The sequence below is a fragment of the Melanaphis sacchari genome, unplaced genomic scaffold, assembly GCF_002803265.2.
Source record: "Melanaphis sacchari strain LSU unplaced genomic scaffold, SCAv2.0 Contig177_pilon_pilon, whole genome shotgun sequence".
Classification (NCBI taxonomy): Eukaryota; Metazoa; Arthropoda; class Insecta; order Hemiptera; family Aphididae; genus Melanaphis; species Melanaphis sacchari.
In genome coordinates, this window is record NW_020270834.1 from 240,393 (window position 1) to 262,134 (window position 21,742).

The 21,742-nt window shown below is 23.2% G+C and overlaps 1 protein-coding gene across 2 annotated transcripts in view; it reads right to left on the minus strand.

Annotated features, from left to right (window-relative positions):
• The window catches only part of LOC112592478 (sex peptide receptor), a 204,376-nt gene extending 182,994 nt beyond the window's left edge, over positions 1-21,382 (minus strand). For both annotated transcript variants that reach the window (XM_025336542.1, XM_025336540.1), the window contains exon 1: positions 21,012-21,382. The gene's annotated coding sequence lies outside the window, so the exon portion shown is untranslated. The remainder of the gene's footprint in view (positions 1-21,011) is intronic.
• Positions 21,383-21,742: the final 360 nt, after the last annotated feature.

The window sequence follows — 21,742 nt, forward strand, 5'->3', positions numbered from 1 at the left end:
TTATCAAACATTTAACTAAAAGGTATTTTTTTTACCATTAAGTACTAAACACTGATACTCTAATTGTAAGTTTTTTTTCGTGTTATTAAATAATTTGAAATGTCGAAAATATGTTATAAATGGTTATATGAAAATATAATTTAAAACAATTATATTAACACAATATTTTTGTAATAAATATTAAAAATTTAAATTTAAATATTTAAAAAATTTAATATCGCTTGAAATATATTATAAATTTCCCATGGTAGGTATATTAATAATAGTTACACAACAGTACGTTCTGAAATTAAATATATAATTTAAATTGCATTATAATCCTTAAAATGTTCAGTCAACTAAATTTTTGTTTTTAATTATTTTAATGATATGGTAATTTTTATCACTTACTTATATTGAATATGTTGATTATAATATATCACATAACTAAAATTTAAGTAATTTATAAATTCAACTTCTTCGTAAAGTAATTTCTTTTTCAACATATCATATCCGTGCTACATTTTCTTTGAAATTCTCTCCCGGATTTTTCGTCCAATGCAGAAGGCAAATGTGTTTTTTAAATCTCAATCCCAACGGGAAGTCACGGACCTCCGACCGTGCGATGTTTTCATTATATTGTCGATTTTTCAATAAGGGTAATCCCCTCGGAGAGAAATCCTTATCTTGAACTTTTATTTTAGAGGTATATTTTTAAAATTTTACTCATGTCTATTTGACATCCAATGTACAAGTGTAATCATTTCAAAAATATTAATCAGAATTTATTAAAACTTACATTGTCAAAAAAAAAAAATAAAAAAAAAAAAAAAAACAAATAAATTAATTGTGGCAATGCATTTTTTATGTAACTTTCATCTATACAACTTAATATTAACCAAAATATTGTTTGCTATAAGTCTAATCGAAGATGAATTTTGTTCTGATCTCTATCGTTACGATAAATATAAAATAGTTGTACATAATAAAAAATTATAAAATATCCATTGTTCTTTGAATTCCAATTATTTGATTTGTTAAAAAAATCAATAAAGTTATTCTTTTATCAATACAGCTATTGCCAAAATAAATTGTATTATTGTAATTAGTTTCTAGTTTGAAATATATGAATTTGTAGATTTTAACATATTATTTTAAACTATATGCACTTGAATATTGGTTATTGTTGCTAAATTCGAACATTTCTCAAATAATCGTACACTTAATGTAATAATATAACGCAAAAAATTATGATAACCATGTCTATTAATAAATTAATTGTATTCATCTTCCAATTACAAAGCTAACCGTTCGGCAATAATGTTCGCCACACTAGGTTTTATACCACGGTGTTACAATCAATCATATTATGCTGCGTCAGTCATTCCATAATAATAATAATAATAATAATAATAATAATAATATGACAGACATAGAATGACACTTGACAAAGTCATCTGAACTAAAGGTTTTGTATTATATTCTAACATAACGGCTGTAACACCGGAGAAGAAGGTCGTTAAGAGTTGATGTGCTGTTTCGTGATAAATTACTAATTTACCCTCATTCCACGAGAGATCTGTCGTCAACGATAATGTAATGATGACGCTGATAACATTATGATACGGACAATAGTTTATCTCGACAAAGGAAACATTCTGCATGACACCGGGACGTAAACTAGGGTCAGACAAAAACTGAATTACACGCTGTGGCAAACCTGGACGTGTGTGAGGTGAAATGCTGAGCACAAATATTATATTATACATGGGTAGGTACACATCTAAATCATACACGAAATATTTTACACAGTTCGGATTATTACAATATGCGTAGTAATAATGCAGTTAGTGAACCATTTAGGCGCCAAAAACAATAACAATGATGATGAAGATAACAAAAATAATAATAATAATAATAATAATTATTATTATTATTATTATTATTATTATTATTATAACATATTAAACTATATTTTCGAGTGTCTAAACCTCGTACCTGTACCTGGCTTACTGAGTGTAGAAATTGTGTTTTGCGTTTAAGCTGTGCAGCCGTAGGAAGCACCAGAAATTCAGTAACAATTGTTTTAATAACGCCCGAGTTAAAACGCATTTATCTACCTATTATGGTAACCGGAAAGTATGTATCTACTGAAATATGCGACTATGCGCACGTGTGCGAAATTTACTCGTATGTATATTATTTTTTTTTTCTTCAGTCACTCGAAATAAACTAAAGAGGAAACAACGAAAATAAATTATTTCGTTTTAATATAATACAAAACCGGTATAATAGATTTCCTTAAATTTCGCATAAAATAACATATTATTGTTTTTATAAATATTGCATTAATTTTTATTGATTTTTTTAGAAACAATTTTGCTAAATTATTTCTTCATGATTTGTTTTTAATCGTTCTATTTAGTGTACAAAAAAAAAAAAAGAATCTGGATACAATTTATTATTCTAGACCTTCTACAGTTTATTATTGTTTATTATAATAATGATTTTAATAACAGAGCACATTTTATTTGTTCAAAAATATGATAAAATACAAATTGGTTCATGATAAAGCACAGAATAGTACATTTATAAATCTTAAAATCATAAACTTTTCCGAGTAAAAATAGAGTAGTTGTCACTTAGCGTAAAAAGGCAGAACCTTTCATGGTTGCTTTATTGGATTTGTAGAATCAGATTATTTTCTACCCTATGTATATATATAATTTTTTTATGATAAAAATAAAGTTTTATACTTAAAATGTAGGTGTCGTTAAACTTTTTTTTCACCATTGAGTGTGATACATATCTTTTTAACGTAATAATGTTTTAAATCAAGTTTGTCATACATACTTATATTTAAATTTATTAAGTAGATAATCAATGAATAATGAAGATAATAAGCAGTCATCACATATATAAATATATAATATATAATTATAAATGTTTTAACGTTTCGTAGGTTGAAGTGTACTTATTTAAGTTAAATTTTATTAGAACAAGGGTTCTATTTTTAATCTAATATCAATATGATTATTAGATAATTACACTATACTAGACTAGTGTTATACACAAATACAACTTTATTATTGTATTAGAAAAAAAAAGTATATTTTTAAACGTCAATGCTCTAAAGTTTTAAGTCGAGTTATTAGAGTGTGCATAATTAATTCTAATCGTGAATAATAATTACGCAAACTCAAAAATAGAGCCCTAGCACCTAAAATATTTCAAATTTTTGTATTGTGCTAAAATCACTGTTAATAAAATTATTTAGAGTGTATTATAATATGAATTTATGATAGAAGTATAGTATTTGATTTTTTATTTGAAAACGTACTTTTTATTAAGCTCTAGTAAAGAAAATAAATCAAATTAAGAAGGCAACTTAGTTTATTTTTGAAAAACAAATAGTTTTAATGAAAAATAACATATTGGAATTTGAGATAGTTATAATTATATAGTAAAGAATAAACAAAATACTTCCAATGGAATTAATTATAAAACAAATATCATATTAATTTTTTTTTTTTTTTTGATTTGTTCAATTAATTAATTATTTCTAAATTTCTATAATATTGCTAATTTGATTTACCAGTATGTTATAGCTAATCGTCTTTTTAAACAAAAAATCAGTAAATTAACATTAATAAATATATGTGTATCTATTGAGAGCGTACGTTATATAAACGATTTAGATAAAAAAAAAGACATTCAATGTTAACAAACTGAAGATAAAATTAAATATTTTAAAAATTTAATTTTTATGTGTGAGGAAAATTTTTGAAAATTTATGTTTTGATTCTTATTTTATATATTATTGAATTACTTATTTTTATGTAAATATGTATATTTTTCTTTTTTACTTTTAATGTTAAAATAAATAACAAAACTCTTCACGTTTAATGTTTCAAAATCTTGAAAAATGTTATTTCATTTAAGGTTTGTGATTTAAATAAAGTAGACGATGCACGTATAAGATTGCAATACAAGCTTTAACGTTGGTCTAACCAATATTAATTTGGTACATCATCACAACTCAGTATTTTATAAACAACTCAAACTCATGATGAAGATTGAATATAATGTTATTTAGTATAGCTATTTAACAGAGAATACCTACACATTCTATCTAATTTGAAAATGTAAAGTAGATACACATGATTCTAAAATTATACATTTATGTAACTCATATTTTTCTTACATCTAAGTATAATAACCAATTTCTTAATTATAAACTCATTTTTAAATGTATGCAATGAAGTAGATTACTTCAATGAATATCACCATGTATAAATATAAAAACCTGCAAAATACTCGGTGCACCTCTTCGCTTATTTTAACTTTATAAATTAAAAGTTTATCATTTAAATCTATAGATTGCATTTATGATACTAATAGTATAATATAAAAAATACTATCAGACTATTTAAGATTTATTATTATTAAAAAAAAATAATATCATGATAAGATTATTATCCAATGCCTCAGGTTAATATTTTCTTTTTGATATGAAAACAATGTTTATCGTCTTATCGATCATTTTAAATTATCATTTGTGCAAATAATTAACGTTTCTGTAGATGATGTTGTTGATAAAATGTTGAATTGAAAATTCAAATTTGAAATCATGAGATAATCCTGTGAGCTATTGTTTCTTTTTGAATGTCATAAGTGATTGACGTTGATGTGGAAACGATTGTATTTTTCTATAATCTTATTATGTAAAATTTATACAGGCACCTTGTATGTGTTACGTGCTTATGATTTTCTATTCCTATCCTTTACTAATGCGTGCAGCTAGTGAAAATTGGAAAATGTCAGAAAAATGAACAGGTTATAATATGCATTGATTGAGTGATTTCTTGAGCAAATGAAAATTGCTAAAGAAAAAATCGAATATTTTATTAGGTTCTGTAATATTACGAGATATTTTTAATGGTTTATTCACCCATTGAATTTCCGAAGGTAAAAATATTAAATTATATTTTTTAAATATTTCATATTAACTTCAAACGCTGGTCTAATCTTAATACTGTATTTGAATAATTTTTATTCATTCACCTTACAAAACCATACTTATAATATAATTAAAACATAAGTAAGTACACATACTATATTATTTATTATATTATCTTTATTAAGTTCTAAAATTAATCAATTTACATTAAACTAAAAATGAAAATACTTTGGAATTCAGAGTTAGTGCAGATATTTAAAATAAATTATTTTTATCTTAGCTACAATAGAACAAATGGCATAACCCAGTGCGTATTTATGAGGGGGTCCTTGTCTCGACCCTCCCCAGAAAAATAATATTATATATATGTGTTTTAATGTTTGTATTACAATATTTTTAAAAATAACTTGGGTTTAACTATTAATTGACATTTATTTTCATAATAATAGTGAAATATAATATAATATAAATAATATTATTATTAAATTATAACTCGTATGTATTTTACTATAATTTTATAAACTTATATTTAATATTAAGACCCCCCCCCCCACAAAAAATTGAAAATACGTCACTGCATATACCTATCTAGCTTTATAAATGTAGATAAATATATATTATATAAATAACTAATAAATAACTTAGATTATCATATGATCATTTTTAAATGTTGTATTTAGCTCAACCTACTTTTGTTTTTATGATTTAAATATGAACAATAATCACTCAAACGTTATGTTCAAAATTTTAATAAAATATTATTTTTAAGATAACAATTTACAATTATACAAATAAGAAACATAAATTTATAATATAATTATAAGTTATAATTTTTTTTATTATACGTATAATTTATGTTTAAAAACTACCTACATTATACGTATAATAAAAGAAATTGAAATTTCATGTAATTTAAAAATGTCTAATAGCTACGCTATTATGTACCTTATTTGTGCAAACAGTGTAAACTTAATATCATTTTCCATCAAGTATTGTGTACAAGTAATTATATCCATTTTAAGTTCTAGAGTAGTTATCAGAAATACAATAGGTTTACTAATTTGGCTATTTTTAGTTGATTGGGTTATGAATGAAATCATACATACAAATAATGAGACATTCTAAACAGCCACGCATATGTACCCTGCAAATATTCATGTTAAGTTTTAATATTTGCTATTGTTTTTTTTTTTTTTTTGCTGATATTTTCTAATATTTATAACGTTTTTGATCTACTTATGCAAATATTAAGTATATATTGTATCGACACGTTTTCTGACATGTTAACGATTTGAAGTAAACAAGTACCTAAACAGTTTTAAGTTTTAACACGCTGTATAGTAATGCTACATGATTAGGATTTTGACTACTTACATTTATGTTCTTGGGTGTACGAAAAATCGAAAATACAAACAAGTTGTACCTATAAAATATATCCGACGTAAAATATTTAAAATACAGCAGTCGTAGTGTGCACCAGTAAGCACCATTTAGTACAAAGATTGATATCGAAATGGTTGAATGCAGTAGAAATATAAATAAATAACGATTACGATTATTATTATTGGTATACTGATTGTGGTGTGGGCGTTGGACTGACGCATACTAACGCGATTGGTAAGTAGGAGTCGTTAGTACACAACCATCGGTCACGACTAAGAGGTCCTAACCGTCAAGGTAAATATATTGATATATATACACACATGTGTAAGCAGTGTGGCTGTGAGGGTCAGATAGGAAATCGGTCAACGTGAGTAATGTCCGGTCCACGTGCACAATACTCGATGCACTGAGTACAAAAATATCGGTTATTTTTTTAACACTGTTCGTTATTTGTGTGCGAAAAAAATGTAATGATGATAATGGTGATGATGATGATGATGATGATTATAATAATACGACCGCTGTGTGAGACGATATATGTACAGCAACCAACAATAATATAATCATAAAACATATAAACAGTGATTATAATTACAATTTAATGTTACAGTCAAACTATTTTGATTCCTTTTTCATCAGAATATGTATATTTTAATAATGCGAGTATTACCAATAATAAAATTTATGTATCCGCCCTCACTATCGTATTTGTGCGTTTTTGCATCGAATGACTATTGCACTCAGTACTAACTGCAATTCGTTATAGGTACCTATAATACTTCCACGTTTGATGTAGTATACTAAAAACACAATTATTATTCTGGTTTATTAATTGTTTTTTTTTTTTAACTTTTTGGTAACTATAATATTGAAATTAACTGATCAACCAATGATTATTCAAATCATATGATCCATCTAATTTGAGGTAACAATTTTTATTTACATTAAACATTTATTTTTAACTCGTGTTCTACATATTTTATTATCTTTTGTCGATTTTACACAAACAGTTTTGAATGAAAATAAAATTATTATGTTTTCATAAATTTTAATAGAATATCTTGTAATAAAAAAACTAACACCAACATTGTTTGAACTATTTTAGAATATTTTAAATAAAATATTAAAACAAACTACCTAACTTGATTGAACAATTAAAAATTAAATTTATTCAATGAATAATTATAATAGTCTACAATTCTGTGACCCTCGACCTTGGTATAGTGTTTTTTTTTATTTACACTGAACAATTTACTTATTTTGTAATCAAAAATGCATTACAACAAATCAATTAATGTAAAAAATATACGGTAGCAACATGAGTGTCAACCTTCATTTTGATTTGATTGTTATTATCTTTCAAAATTCAAACTGAATAAAAAAAAAAAAAAACGATTGTTATAACTCTTGTTATTATTATTTTATTTTTATGCAATGGGATATACATTAAGGTATGATATAATATATTGGATATTATAGAAAACATAAAATTGCAAACTTCTTTGTTAAAAACGTGAAAAAAATTTAGTATGTTTGAATATTTTCGTAAAAATAAAATGAATCTTTATTTAATGAAGACTACCTACAGTAGTTCAAATTACGCCGTATGCTAGTAAAATATAAATATAAAATTATTTTCTTTTTAATAGTTTCTTGTTACCATTGTTATTTTTTATTTATTTTCATTTAATCATAAATGTATATCATATTTTTCTTTTTATCATTATTATATTGCTGAGAATATTTTATTTTTTATCCAAATTGTCCCATGTCTCTAGTTTCGATATTATTATAACATTGAATAATGCATATTATATAAAATATGATCATACAAAAATATATTCTCAGGTCCCAAGACCAAAATTTAAGTTTTAAAAATTCTTTAGTTTTTCAAATCATGTGTCATTGTTTTCATGCCAAAAATAATTGTATTATTAAATTAAATAATAATTATTTTACTTTATGTTGTGTTATTATTATAGAGCAGGAACGATTCACTTAATCAAATATATTGTGTTAGATTAAGTACAAAATATAACACACTATACAATAATATAATGATATTTAAATTATTCGAGGAACAGTAAAAAAGTGCTAAGTTTGATGTTTACAATAATTTAAATTTAATTTGTTATCATGTTAATATTAAAAAAATAAAAATAAAAACACTATTATATTTTTTAATGAATTTACATAAAATTAGAAAAATCAATTTAATTTAATAAAATTAACTTTGATTATTATTTATGATGCATAAAAAATTAACGTTGACTTAAACGATTTAGTACTCACAACTTCAGACAATAATTTTGGAATTAATTAATTAGAGCAATATATTAGATATTGCTGTCACAGTATTTATTGTACAGCATATTTATTTCTATTTTAATCCCTTACGTATTCAATATCATTTTTTTTTTTAAATTTCACATATTTTATGATGTGTTTTTGTTTAACACTTTTTAATATCAAAGATAATATTATAAAATGTAATACGTTACCCAAATATTATGAATACTTTTTCTAAAAACAGTTAATATTTTCTAGTACTCTGCAGTTCGTAGTTGCATAATAGTTAAATGAACTACAAAGATTTTTAATTCAGTGTGCTATGTATAATAGATAGGTTATATTTTTATTTTTTTATTTTGATCATCAATCAAAATATTGAATAGTCCGTTTCAACTTGTTATATTTATTTATAATATTCAGTTAGAAGTTTTATAATTCATTATTTTTCATAAAAAACAATTTTTAAATTTCTCACTCCATCCGTAACATAAACATAAAATGTATTTTCTTTTAATAATATATTTTAATATATCCATAAACTTACTAAGCAATATCTTAGCACTTACATTAAAACAAAAACTCATATTAAAGAAAAATCTTTCTAAAATATAAAAATGCAGAGTAAAATACATAATTTGTTACTATCTAATATTGTAATATATCAGAGGTATCATAAAAATGTTTTTCGAATAATAATCATCATTATTTGAAATTGTAAGAGAAATTGAATTACATTATTATATTTTTGAAAATGACATTTTGTTGTTGTATCATAATTTTAGGGGCTTAATTTTAGTATTAATTCTGGTTGTAAACAAAATATTATTAAATTAATAAATTAATTTTAAATTCATTGAAGTAGTAAATAATATACTAGGTATTAGTTATCAGACAGATACGTTATTGGGTAAACACTCGTGTAAAGATAAAATCCCAGTACTTTTTATCAGTTTAATATTACAAGTTCTTTTTGAGAAGTATATGGAATTAAAATAATAAAAATATATTATATTGAAAAGCGATTCGCTTAAGTTAATGAGAGTTATTTGAAAAATGTCCACTATTGAGAAAATATGAACAATTTTTTGCAAATTAGTCATCCTCGGAAACGTGTATAATTATCATAGTCATATGTTATGGAACTTCCTATGTATGAATTAATTATATTTTTAGTGTCAACCGTTTGTTTCTACAGTGGAATATAATATTTTATTGTTATTGTAATTTTCAGCGAACAATGTCCTGTGAGGTACAACACTATGATTTATAGTGGTCGTTTCATCATCTGTATCTAAGGTGTCTAGCTTTATTGTGAGAGTTACGTGCTTTGCTCAATGTATAAACTATGTACAAAAAATGATTTATTCTACTCCGAATTCTTCATTTACATTGTTCAATAATATAAATAATGTTATAATTTATAGTATATAATTAATTTCGTGTTTTAAATAATTTACTGATGTGTGTATAACATGAATAACAATATATTTATTTTTCAACTTAACACAAATTATACATTTAATGATCAACAAGTTTTTATGGTACAGCTTTATCAAATAAAATACTATAGGTTATTACAATTATTTTACAATGATGTACGCATGAATTATAATGTATATATACATATATATATATATTATAAAACCGTGCTTTTTTACGTGATTTTTATTTACAATTATTATTATTTTTCGTAAATTCTTAATATAAGTGAATGCATTTAATTAATTTTTTTGTGAGTTTTAATTAATATTGAATCTTTATTAATGTAATTGAATATTTAAACATTAATAAGTTACTCCATTAAATATTTGCCAAGTAAAAATGCTATAACAAACTATTAAATCCAATAAAAATAATTATTTCTTGGCACAGTAAGAAAATTTTATGAAAGTTTACTATTAATTTAATGGTGTTTTAGTATTTCCCCTAAATTTGTTTAACAGAAACTATTAATTAATTTCGTTAAAAAAAAAAAATAATAATTAAAAAGTAAAAGTGAATCGACAGTTATAAGCTTTATTATACATATAACATGTGCCAAACATACCAAGCATTACATTGGTTGAGATAAATTCAACAATATTAAACTCTAGTATTTTTTAATGAAAATTGATAGTAAAAAGTAAAATGACTATGAACCCATCCAGGTGATTTTTATGAAATATTACTACGTAAATAATAATTCAATTTGAACAGTTGAATTTTTGTCATTGTTTTAAGTGTATTATAAACTTAATTAGAAATGTAAAAGTTCATAAATAATAATTATTTTTAAGATTAAAACTGATAAAATCTTGAACAAAAATAAACAATATACCTATTAAACATTTGTAAAAAACAAATTATTTAAAGGAGTTAAATTAATTTTTTCTACAACTGTCATAAGTATGTGTTCAATATATGATTAATAATGAGTGAAATCGTATTTTAAAGAAGGAATAAAAATTCTATTTGATATTTCATTAAAAGATATATCGAGGTGATTTTTTTTAACATAGCCAGATCTCTTTTGTGTCGATAATTTAAATTGCAAAACATTGCGATTGTAATACTATTATATTATGCTGTTTGGGAGTAAGAAAATCCAGGATAAATTTAATATAGTGTTAAAAAATTAATTAATAACAGTACTAGACTAACAAAAAAATACCCATAATAAGGTAGATCTGTTTAAGATAAAAAAAAAAAAAAAAATTTGGTAATAATTAAGTTCGTTATAATACAAGTACAGTAAGTTTTATTTTTAAATAGATTTCATTAAAATAGTTATATAATTTTATAAAAATAAAGGCTGCATTAAATTCCGTTATGTCAAAGCAAAATTTAAACCATCATCAAAATTATAAAAAATAATAAAATAAAAATCATATTTTATATACATTAACTTTAGATACTCGTGTGTTTTGAAGGAGTTACTTAAACTACATAATAAAATTAATGATTAAAGTTAACTATCGTTTTAATAAAAAAGTGTTGGTTTTTAATATATAGAAAACATAAATGTGTATATATATATATATATTAGGGTGGTCCTTATTTTTTGAATAAGTTTTTTTAGACAGAACCCCTTAAATTTGTTAAATTACACGATTAAGTTATTTTGGCAAAATTTGGAAGGTTTCTCTCAACCCCTTCTGGTGCCGCATCGGGTTTGAATATGACAAAAAGTGATAATTTTCTTATTATTTAATTTAATTCAGAAACTATTTTCTTAGTGTAAAAATTTAAGAACCTAATTTATATATTTTAGTATTATCTAAAAAACGCATTTTACAAAAATTGTTGTAAGTCCATTATTTTTTTTTTTTAAAAGAAACTGATAATATCAAAATATTGAGTTGTTTATTGTATACATTTTAGGAGTCAACATTTTATTATTAGTAAAATTAAAAATCATGATAAAAAAAAAAAAATCAAATTTTTTTTCATTGATAAATTGTAATTTTACAAAAAATTTTGGTAAATAAAACCAAACCTATAAAACAGTTGATCTTATGACATTATTAGTGTAAACCTTTTTTTGGAATATTAAATTTTATGTTATAATTATATATGGTATTTTATCATACATCCAAATGGACGTTATATATACTTAATGAATCGAAAAAATCAATTTAAATAAAAAAATACAATATTTTGATATTATAAATTTTTTTTGAACAAATATTGAATTTACGATAATTTTTGTAAAATGCTTTTTTATAACATTAAAATGTCTATTGTAATGAATAATTAAAGTATTGTTGTAATTTATAAATTACACTTGAACTGTATTAAAAAAAAAAAATTATTATTATTAAATTAAAAAGTTTTATTACAAAGTAAAAGTTTCTAAGTCTTGTATTTGTTACGCTCATTATATATATATATATAGTTGTGAATAATATTTTACTGTAACGGTAAACACGCTAAACATAACTTAACAAATAATCATAAGAAATACTAATTTGTATTTTATATATGTTCAATTTTTTCTCAAGAGTTAATATCACTTTCGTATAGGTACTATTAATTTATATTCGTAACAATAAATTGTATTCATTAGTCGTGTAATCTTATAACGTTGTAATATTTTCATATATTTTCCATCAGCTTTCAAGACATAAAAATTAAAAAAAAAAACAAACAAAAATGAATAATATATTTACTAAAATCTATAGCTAAATTCCGAGACAAATATAGCTAACTAAAAATTATATAAACACAACGGAAATAGCGCAAGTAGACTTTGAATACGTAATGTGCGTGTGCTACAACTGTATAATTACGAATATGTTTTACAAAATATGCATTATAGTTATATAAAAGGAACGCACGGACAACAAATCGATTATAATATGAACTCAATAGGTGCATTAGTACTGAAAGTTTATTTAGTTTAATTGTAGCGCATTCGAAAAGAGCGAAAAGAGCAATTAACAAACACCACTGTAGCATGTCGAAGTCAGTACTTATTAAAATCGCACAAACATACTTCGTTCTATTAAACATGAAGACTATTTTGAGTTATAAGTATTAATTTATAACTTTATTTAGCAAAAATTTAATACAAAATGAAAAGCTGTAAACCCTTTTTCTAAGTTGTTTTCTTCAACAGTTATATTCACATGAATATTGTATATTATATTGTATAAATACAATTTTTAAGTACTCAAGGATTTTAAATTATAACGGATGGAACAAAATATCTCAAGGATATACGTTCTATAATATTAATTCTTCATTTAATTTAACAAGTACTTAGAAAGAGAAAAATGTACAGAATAGTGTTTATCTCATGTAATATTATATTATTTATTATGCTATTACAAACAATTACTTTGATGTATAAATTAATATGACACGTGTTTATTATTATTATTAATTTTTATATTGATTATTTTATAGACGTGTTAAAATATTTCAATAAAAACATATTTTTTAAAGAATATTATTTGGTGAAAATTATCACGGCCCTATAATCTTAAGTGTTGCTTAGATCTAGAAATACTTGTTTCGTATTTATGTTTTTAGTTTAGGTCAAAGTTCCGAAATAAAACCTAAAATCCCTAGCTTAACCAGGCTATTGATTTTAAACAAAGACACAGCATCACATTTACTTAAGCCTGACCGAAAATTTTTAATCAAGACCAAAATTGTATCATTTTTCAGTCGACTAGTTGAGTCTCTAACTAGAATAGATTAATTTAAATTTAACTAGAGAATACTATAAACTTATATGTGTGTGTATATATATATTAGAGTGGTTCTCATTTATATAGGTGGAATATTTTTTTTTAAAGTTAACATAGTACCATCTTAATTTTTTAAGCTGTATGAGTAAGTTATTTTTGCAAAATTTGGAAGGTCTCACTCAACCCCTTCTGGTACTGTATTGGGTTTGAATATAATAAAAGCTGGTAGTTTTCTTATTATTTTATTTAACTTGGAAACTATCTTACTAAGCGTAAACTTTATTTATAAATTTTAGAATTGTCAATAAGAAAGTATTTTACAAACATTTTTGTTAGTCCATTACTTTTTTTTTCAAGAAAAATTGATAGTATCAAAATATTATATTTTTTTTATTAAAATTGATTTTTAGGTTAATTAAATATATACAACGTCCGTATGGATGTATGGTAAAATATCTTAAATAATTAAATAATTATAACACAGAATTTAGTATTCTAAAAAAAGATTGACACTAAAAATTTCATAAGCTCAACTGTTTTATAGGTTTTGGTTTTATTTACCTAAAATTTTTATAAAATTAAAATATATTAATGAAAAAATTTGACTTTTTTTTTTTATTATTATTTTTAATTTTACATACTGGACTTAGAAAAATTTACTTTGATATAAAACTTAATAACTTATAAAACAAAATTTTTTAATTTAATAAAAATTGTTTTTTTTTAAATACAGTTAAGTGTAATTTATAAATTACGATACCTTAAGTTAACTATTTATTATAATAGACGTTTTAATGTTATTATAATAGAGCCCGTTCATTATTGTGTTTACATTAATAATATTTATTATACATCTGTTCACTTAAAAAAAAAAAACTTTGGTTAGAAGCCAAATTAAACAAATGTATTTTAGCTATGTTAATATACAAAAAAAAAAAAAACAACATCAATATCAAGTTAGACTTTTGAACAGTGTTTAACAGTTCAACACAATTTAAAGATCTTGAGTATACTGGTCTATTGAATGGAAAATCTAAGTACCTACAATATTAAATTAAATCGTTTTACGTAAATATTTATGTTATTTCCAAATAGTGTTCTTTATTCACTATTTTTTCAATATAAATTTATAAAGCTCTCTAAAAACTCTTATTTTTTTTTTCAAATAATATTCAAAAGGGAATAAAAAGCACTGAAAATGTTAAAAATTAATTACAACTTATTTCTCAGTCAATAACTAAGTTTAAAGTTAAACATTTAAAAATAAACAATTTAATGATACTATTATTTTACTATTTTTACCAAATACGTTAAAGTAAATGGTTAAATGAAAAATAATATTATTATTGATTAACTTATACAATTTGTTTAATCATGTTATTTTCCGGAGTGAGTCAAATTTCTCAGGGGTGTCAATTTAAATTAGTAAAATTCTGAAAATAATATTGAAATAAAATATGTAATTAATTATTAAAATTTATTTTTATGTTCATAAAATACATAAGATATGTAAAAACAAAATTTTAACTTTTTTTTTTTTTTTATAATAATTATACAATCTATACTTCTTAGCATAATAAGTATTAGTGAAAAGAGACAGAAGACATGGTATACGTGATTAAGAAGTCACCCACTAGTGACTCTTTACGTGAGGAGAAAATTTTAACTTAAAATGTTTTAATTATAAGTATTTTTCCAAAATTATACATAAAACATAATTTTAGAGACGTATAGAAAATCATTGAGATAGATTTTATTTTAAACAATACTTAATAAATTTAATTCCTATATTAATTATCTGATTAGTCTTAATTTACATAAGTTTTAATATTTGATTAAAAAGCTAAAGATAAATTTATATTGCCATAAGGATTTTAACTTTCAATGTTAAAAGTTTTTTTGATTGTAAAATTAAGTTATATAATAATATTGGTGTAAATATTATTTTACAATATAATATTATAAGTTTTTAAAATCAACAAATATAATGAACAACTGAAAGAATTATGTTGTTATTTCAATTGACATAAATAACGAGCTAATATTTTCTTTTAGTTGAAAAAGAACACAAGAAACATTTAATACTGTTTAAAACTTGTAACAGGTAAAAAGTCTAATGTATGAAAGTAATTGTTTAAAAATTATCGAAATAGTTATAAGAACAATAGTTAAGTATTGTTTTTGACATCTCTTAAGAAAATATATCAAATTAGTTTTAACAATTTAATTATATTTTCAAGTTAAAGAAATTTCAAGGGCGATCAATGTGAGAAAATAGAAGGTTATAAAAAAACATTTAACTTATTTATATTTTATTCAAAACTCAGAAAATATTCTAGTACCTATAATATATGAATAGTTCTGAGGAATACTAAATACTTAAGAACCTTGAAGCTTTGAAATGTTCTAGTTTCCTTCAACCGTGTTTGTTTATCTAATGTGATTTATGGTATATTAAATATTCATTAGACAATAGATGTAGCAAAAACAAAACCGTTTATCGGGAAAAAAAAATATAAACATAACGATTACCAAAAGAACATGTATTTATATATTACATTATATATGAATCATCTAACTGTTAAACTCTAATACGATATACTAATATATATTTTATTTGTGGGTAGGTCAATATGGTATATTTGAGGTAAATAATTTAATTTTCAAATAAAGGTTGATCAATTATTCAAATACCTACCTATATAGGTACTAATAACTTGAGTTTAAAATTTAGACATTGTGGATTCTAGCTCTGAAATTAAGCTAAACAATTTTCTAATGAGGTAAATTCAATAAAAAAAAAATATATATATATATAATACTCAAATGTACACACACAACATAAAAAATAAACATAATATAGATACATAGAATTTTCATTTTCTAATCATATTTCTAGTATTTGTAACTATTTTGACTACTTATTGTAATTAAAAATGCTTTTTAAAATAAATAATTATAAAAAAAATAATGAGTAATGTATTATTATAGTTAATCGAAATAATTCAAATAAAAACGTCACAAAAATGCATTAAAATGAACAAGGTATAATAAATAATAATATAATAAACATTTATATCACCGAATAATACCTATATTGTATAAAATTGCTTTAATTTACTTTAAAAATGATGTTGGGCATACATACGTACAATTTATAATTCATAGTTGATTTTAAACATACTACATTAAATTTCGCTGTATGAAGCTGTAAAATAATCAATGAAAATAAGACACCACTAACTAAAAATATTACATAATAAATGTTATGTAAGTATGAAACGAATTATTATGATATACGTATGCGTGTGGATGGTGATAAAACTGAAAATAGTGGCTACTTATGTAAAAGTTGCTCGCGATTTAAATAAATACCTCAAGGACTTTAGGCACTGAAAGTGCATTTCAGTATAGGTATGTTAAACATTTTAATACCATATTATTATATGTAATAAAATGTTGTCAATACTGATACGTATATTGCTGTTCAGAACGATGTTTCGAAATGTTTCGTATTGAAAAACTGTGAATACTATCTTAGTGAACAGCAATAACAATAAATTATGATGAACGTTATTTTATAATTATTATCATGTTAATATATAAACACAATAAATGTGATATTATAATATTATTTTCTATAATATTGGAACTTTAAGGTAATTTATTTTTCAGCAGAAATTATGATACTCTCGATGGCAAAAAATATCACCATGGTAGTTTTTTTCGGACGCTCCTAGTTTAATTTCAATCTTGAATAGACAAACTTAAATACGAATTCAAACAGATACTTGATTAAATTGTACTACCATTACTTGTAGAACGAACTTAGAGTAAATAATAAAATGTAAAATACGTCTGAACGTATTGCTTACCAGCGATTTAAATAAACGTACATCAAATTATAGCAACTATATTCAATTGGCTAAATAATCGTTGAAAAAAAACTCAATAAAAAACCCCTTTTCAAGCATAATTAATTTAAAATAGAACTTATTACATTTTTTAAATGTCTTTAACAAATTAAATATTCACAATTTCTATTTTAAATTAGGAAAACTTTATTATATTTAACAAAAAATAAATAAGATATTTACATTATTAACTTATTTAAAATCCTAGATCTAATAAATTTTTTGTTGATATATATAGGTATATATTATAAATTTATAACACTGTGATATTGTATATTATATTTTATTTAAACATAAATTATTTTAGTTAGGCACAGTAATTAACAATTATTTTATTTTTATTATAAATAAATAAAAATCAATGAAATTAAAAAGATTAAGTATTTTTTAATTAGATATAAGGTAATTGCTAGACAATTAATAAATAATCTGTTCGAGTAAACAGCGTAATTAATGATAATTTGAATTAAACATCAAAGTGCCTGGTATTATAGTTATCCAAGTGTAATTGCAACGATTCTTTGACGCTTATAATAATTCAAGTGCGTATATAACAGGGCATGATATACGGCGACTAACGTGAGAAAGTTTGTTGGAATCAAAATCACAGTTCTTTTGAAAGTTTTGTTGGTGAGAATTGTACAAAAGAAATATGAAACATCCGAGTAAATAGAGACAATTCATACGATATATATATATATATATAATATGAGTATCATATTATGTGCATTGAATATTTTCTATAAGAAATATCTTGACGAGATTAACAATAATAATTCATTATTTTGTTCTAACAAAACTTTAATGACATATATAATTGTTATATGTATATACTATATATTTATTACAACAATTGGGTATTACATTTTAATAAGTAAATAAATTACATTAATAAAAATTAAAAAATATAAAAACTCGAAGTAACATTATAATCAAATCTGATATTTCGTAAAAAAATTAATTTATATAATATTCAAGTTTAATTCGATGATAATTAAATTTAAAACAAATCTTAAATAATCGTAGTACCTAAACTGAAATATTAAATGTATTACAGAGCACTATTAAGTATTACCTATATATTCAATAGTAATACATACATATAATATTTTTAATATTGGATATATTATTTTCTAACAATTTATGTTTATAATATTATAACTTATATATGCAATATATGATTGTGTAAAAAATTACTTAATTGAAATTATGGAATTGTTTTCATTTATTAATTTCCATTTGTATTTATTTTTTTAAGATAATTAACATCGATGCATTGATAATGATACAATTTTTCTTTTTGAAAAAATATACATATACCTAACATTTGTATAGCATAACACTATATTTTTTGATAACAGTAAAATGTTTATTTATTATTTATATTAATTTATTTAATGATAAACATAAACGTTATTTTCATTTTTTAAATCACAATAAAGTACTAAAAAAAATGACAATGAATCGTAATTTTGTATTTGTTTATAAGTCACCAGTAGTATTTTTTATTTTTTTAGGTTTAAATTTCTACCACACAAATAGGTAAGTTTTGTACCTAAAAAGTTGCTAAACACTTTTAGGAATTTCTTCTATACCTAATAAGGTGGTGACATACAGACAACTATCTGCTCAAAAAGAAAAATTACACAAATGAAATACCAACACATTACTATATGGCCTACAATTTGAAATATTAAAAAACAGTAAACACAACAAATTATTATAAATTTACCACAGTAAATTATTATTTTAAGTCTTTTATTGTTAAATATCATGCAATAATTATAATTTCATGATTTCGATTACCTAATTATGGTATAAAAATATGTTGAATTAAAAACAAGGAACTTGCTTTATAATACGATTTGAATGTAGGTACTTCATATTAAGGGTAATGATAATCAAATTTGATATCAATGATAAATTATTGTTTATAAATGAATTATTCTAAGCAAAAGAAATTATGGAAATTAGTTGGTCAGCTTTTATTTCTAAGGATAGTTTAAGTGTTTATCATATTATACTTTCATAATTCGATAGGTTTAATTTTTATATATTATATATTAGTACCTAACCTAACCTAACCGTAAGATACAGTAAATTACTTTAGTTAAATATTTTTAAAATTGTATGTATTATACATAAAACAAGATTTTAAATTTTAAATAAATATTTTTTTTAATTTTTTTTTTTTTTAATGTTCAATTCCTTCAAAATTTGAACATCAAACTCGTAAAAATAAAATGCTAAAAAATAAAAGATATAAGTTAAAAACGCAAAATAAACCATTATAATTTTACAATTCAATTTTTGCCTAAAATTATGAAAGTATCTATATTTTCAAAAATGATTCTAAATTACAACAAAAAAATAAAAAAAAAAAAAAATCCTAAAACCAGTGTTGTATTAATATTTATTTATTCTTGCTTTTATTAAATTTACATTGAATCGATAAAAAGTATATATTCTTATTTAAATGGATCGTTTATTGACCATGAAGAATAAAATGTTAAATATTATTATCACAAATGTTATAATAGTAAAAAAAATCCGAAATAATAATTGTGTTAGAAAATAAATAATTTTGTCAAACGTAAAAATTGTACAATCGTTATAATTTACATAATAAACATAACATAAAATGTATATTATCATTATGTAGATTAAAAAATAATAACTTTGAAACTATGTATTTTTAGTAATGTTTACTATACAAATCTGAAACATTATATTTTATGATTTTTTCCTACTAACATGATTGCTAAACACGCATTTTATAAATAAATTAAAATCGAACTACTACATTGTTATTATAATTAGGTATTATAATTTACAAGTCATATATAGAGTGAGGGGGATCTATATTGATTATCCAATTATGTGGACCTACCTATTTTAATTTATTTTTTTTATTTAAACTTTTCGAGCGATTAAAAATAAACGCAAAAATGAATATACATGGCATCCACATGAACAACACTGCTGAATCTAGTTAAGTGCACATCGTTTTAAAATTCTATTTAGAATTTTTTTAGAATAAACATAAGTCTGTTTTTAATATCTCGACTGAGTACAGATTAATCGTATATGGAATCGTTATTTGTTTAGCAACGTAAATAAATATTATTTTTTCAACTGCACACACGTGGTATTTTTATAACATAGTATATATCTATATATATATATATACTTTATACAATAATTAAAATCTACTCAACAAAGTAACGGGTCGTTCGATAGAATACGTAGTCATCAAGTACCTACCAAGTTAAAATATACGAATCAGACCAATATATTATAGGTACTTACTTCGTGTGAACGGCGAAGACAGTGGAAGCACAGCTTTCCCCAGTCTCTGGTGACGTGTGGCGACGGACAGTCTTATGCGGTGTCACTGCTCTACACGGGGTTAGGGGCCAGGACGAAGACAACGGTGAAATAAGTAAGAAACGTGCAAGGGACGTGAATATTACGATGAAATTTCAAAAAACGGTGGAAAATAAATGAAAATTTTTCTCGGTATTTTTTTTTATTTTTTTTTTCTAACGCGTTCGGGAAAAATGGGAAAAAATTTTTGGCTTTTAGGGATTTTTTTTTTTTTTTTGTTTTCGAATCGTACAGCGAAGACGCGAGAAAAATCGTTCGTTGCGACTTGTGCAGCGGACGGGCGCGAAGGGATGTCGCCGGCACGGGGCAAGACACTGAGGTTTTGTGATCGCCGTGGCTTTCGGGTTTTCCCGTTTTATACTCTCGCGGCGATTATTTAACGGTCTGTAACGCGAGAGCGCGCGACTCCGACGCGTTGTTGTTGCCGGCAATCAATACACGGCGCATGTGTGTGCCCGCCGCCGCGCCGCCGGCCAATTTACCCACACGCGAATAATAATAATATATCGTCTTATCACCATAATAATAAAAATAACAACAATATACCTACCGATAAAGTATAAGAGATAACCCGGTTAACATCAGCTTACCGTGGTCGTTCTGGTGGTAGGCAGATAATAATACGTGTGCGGTGTCTACCTCGCAGTGTTTTG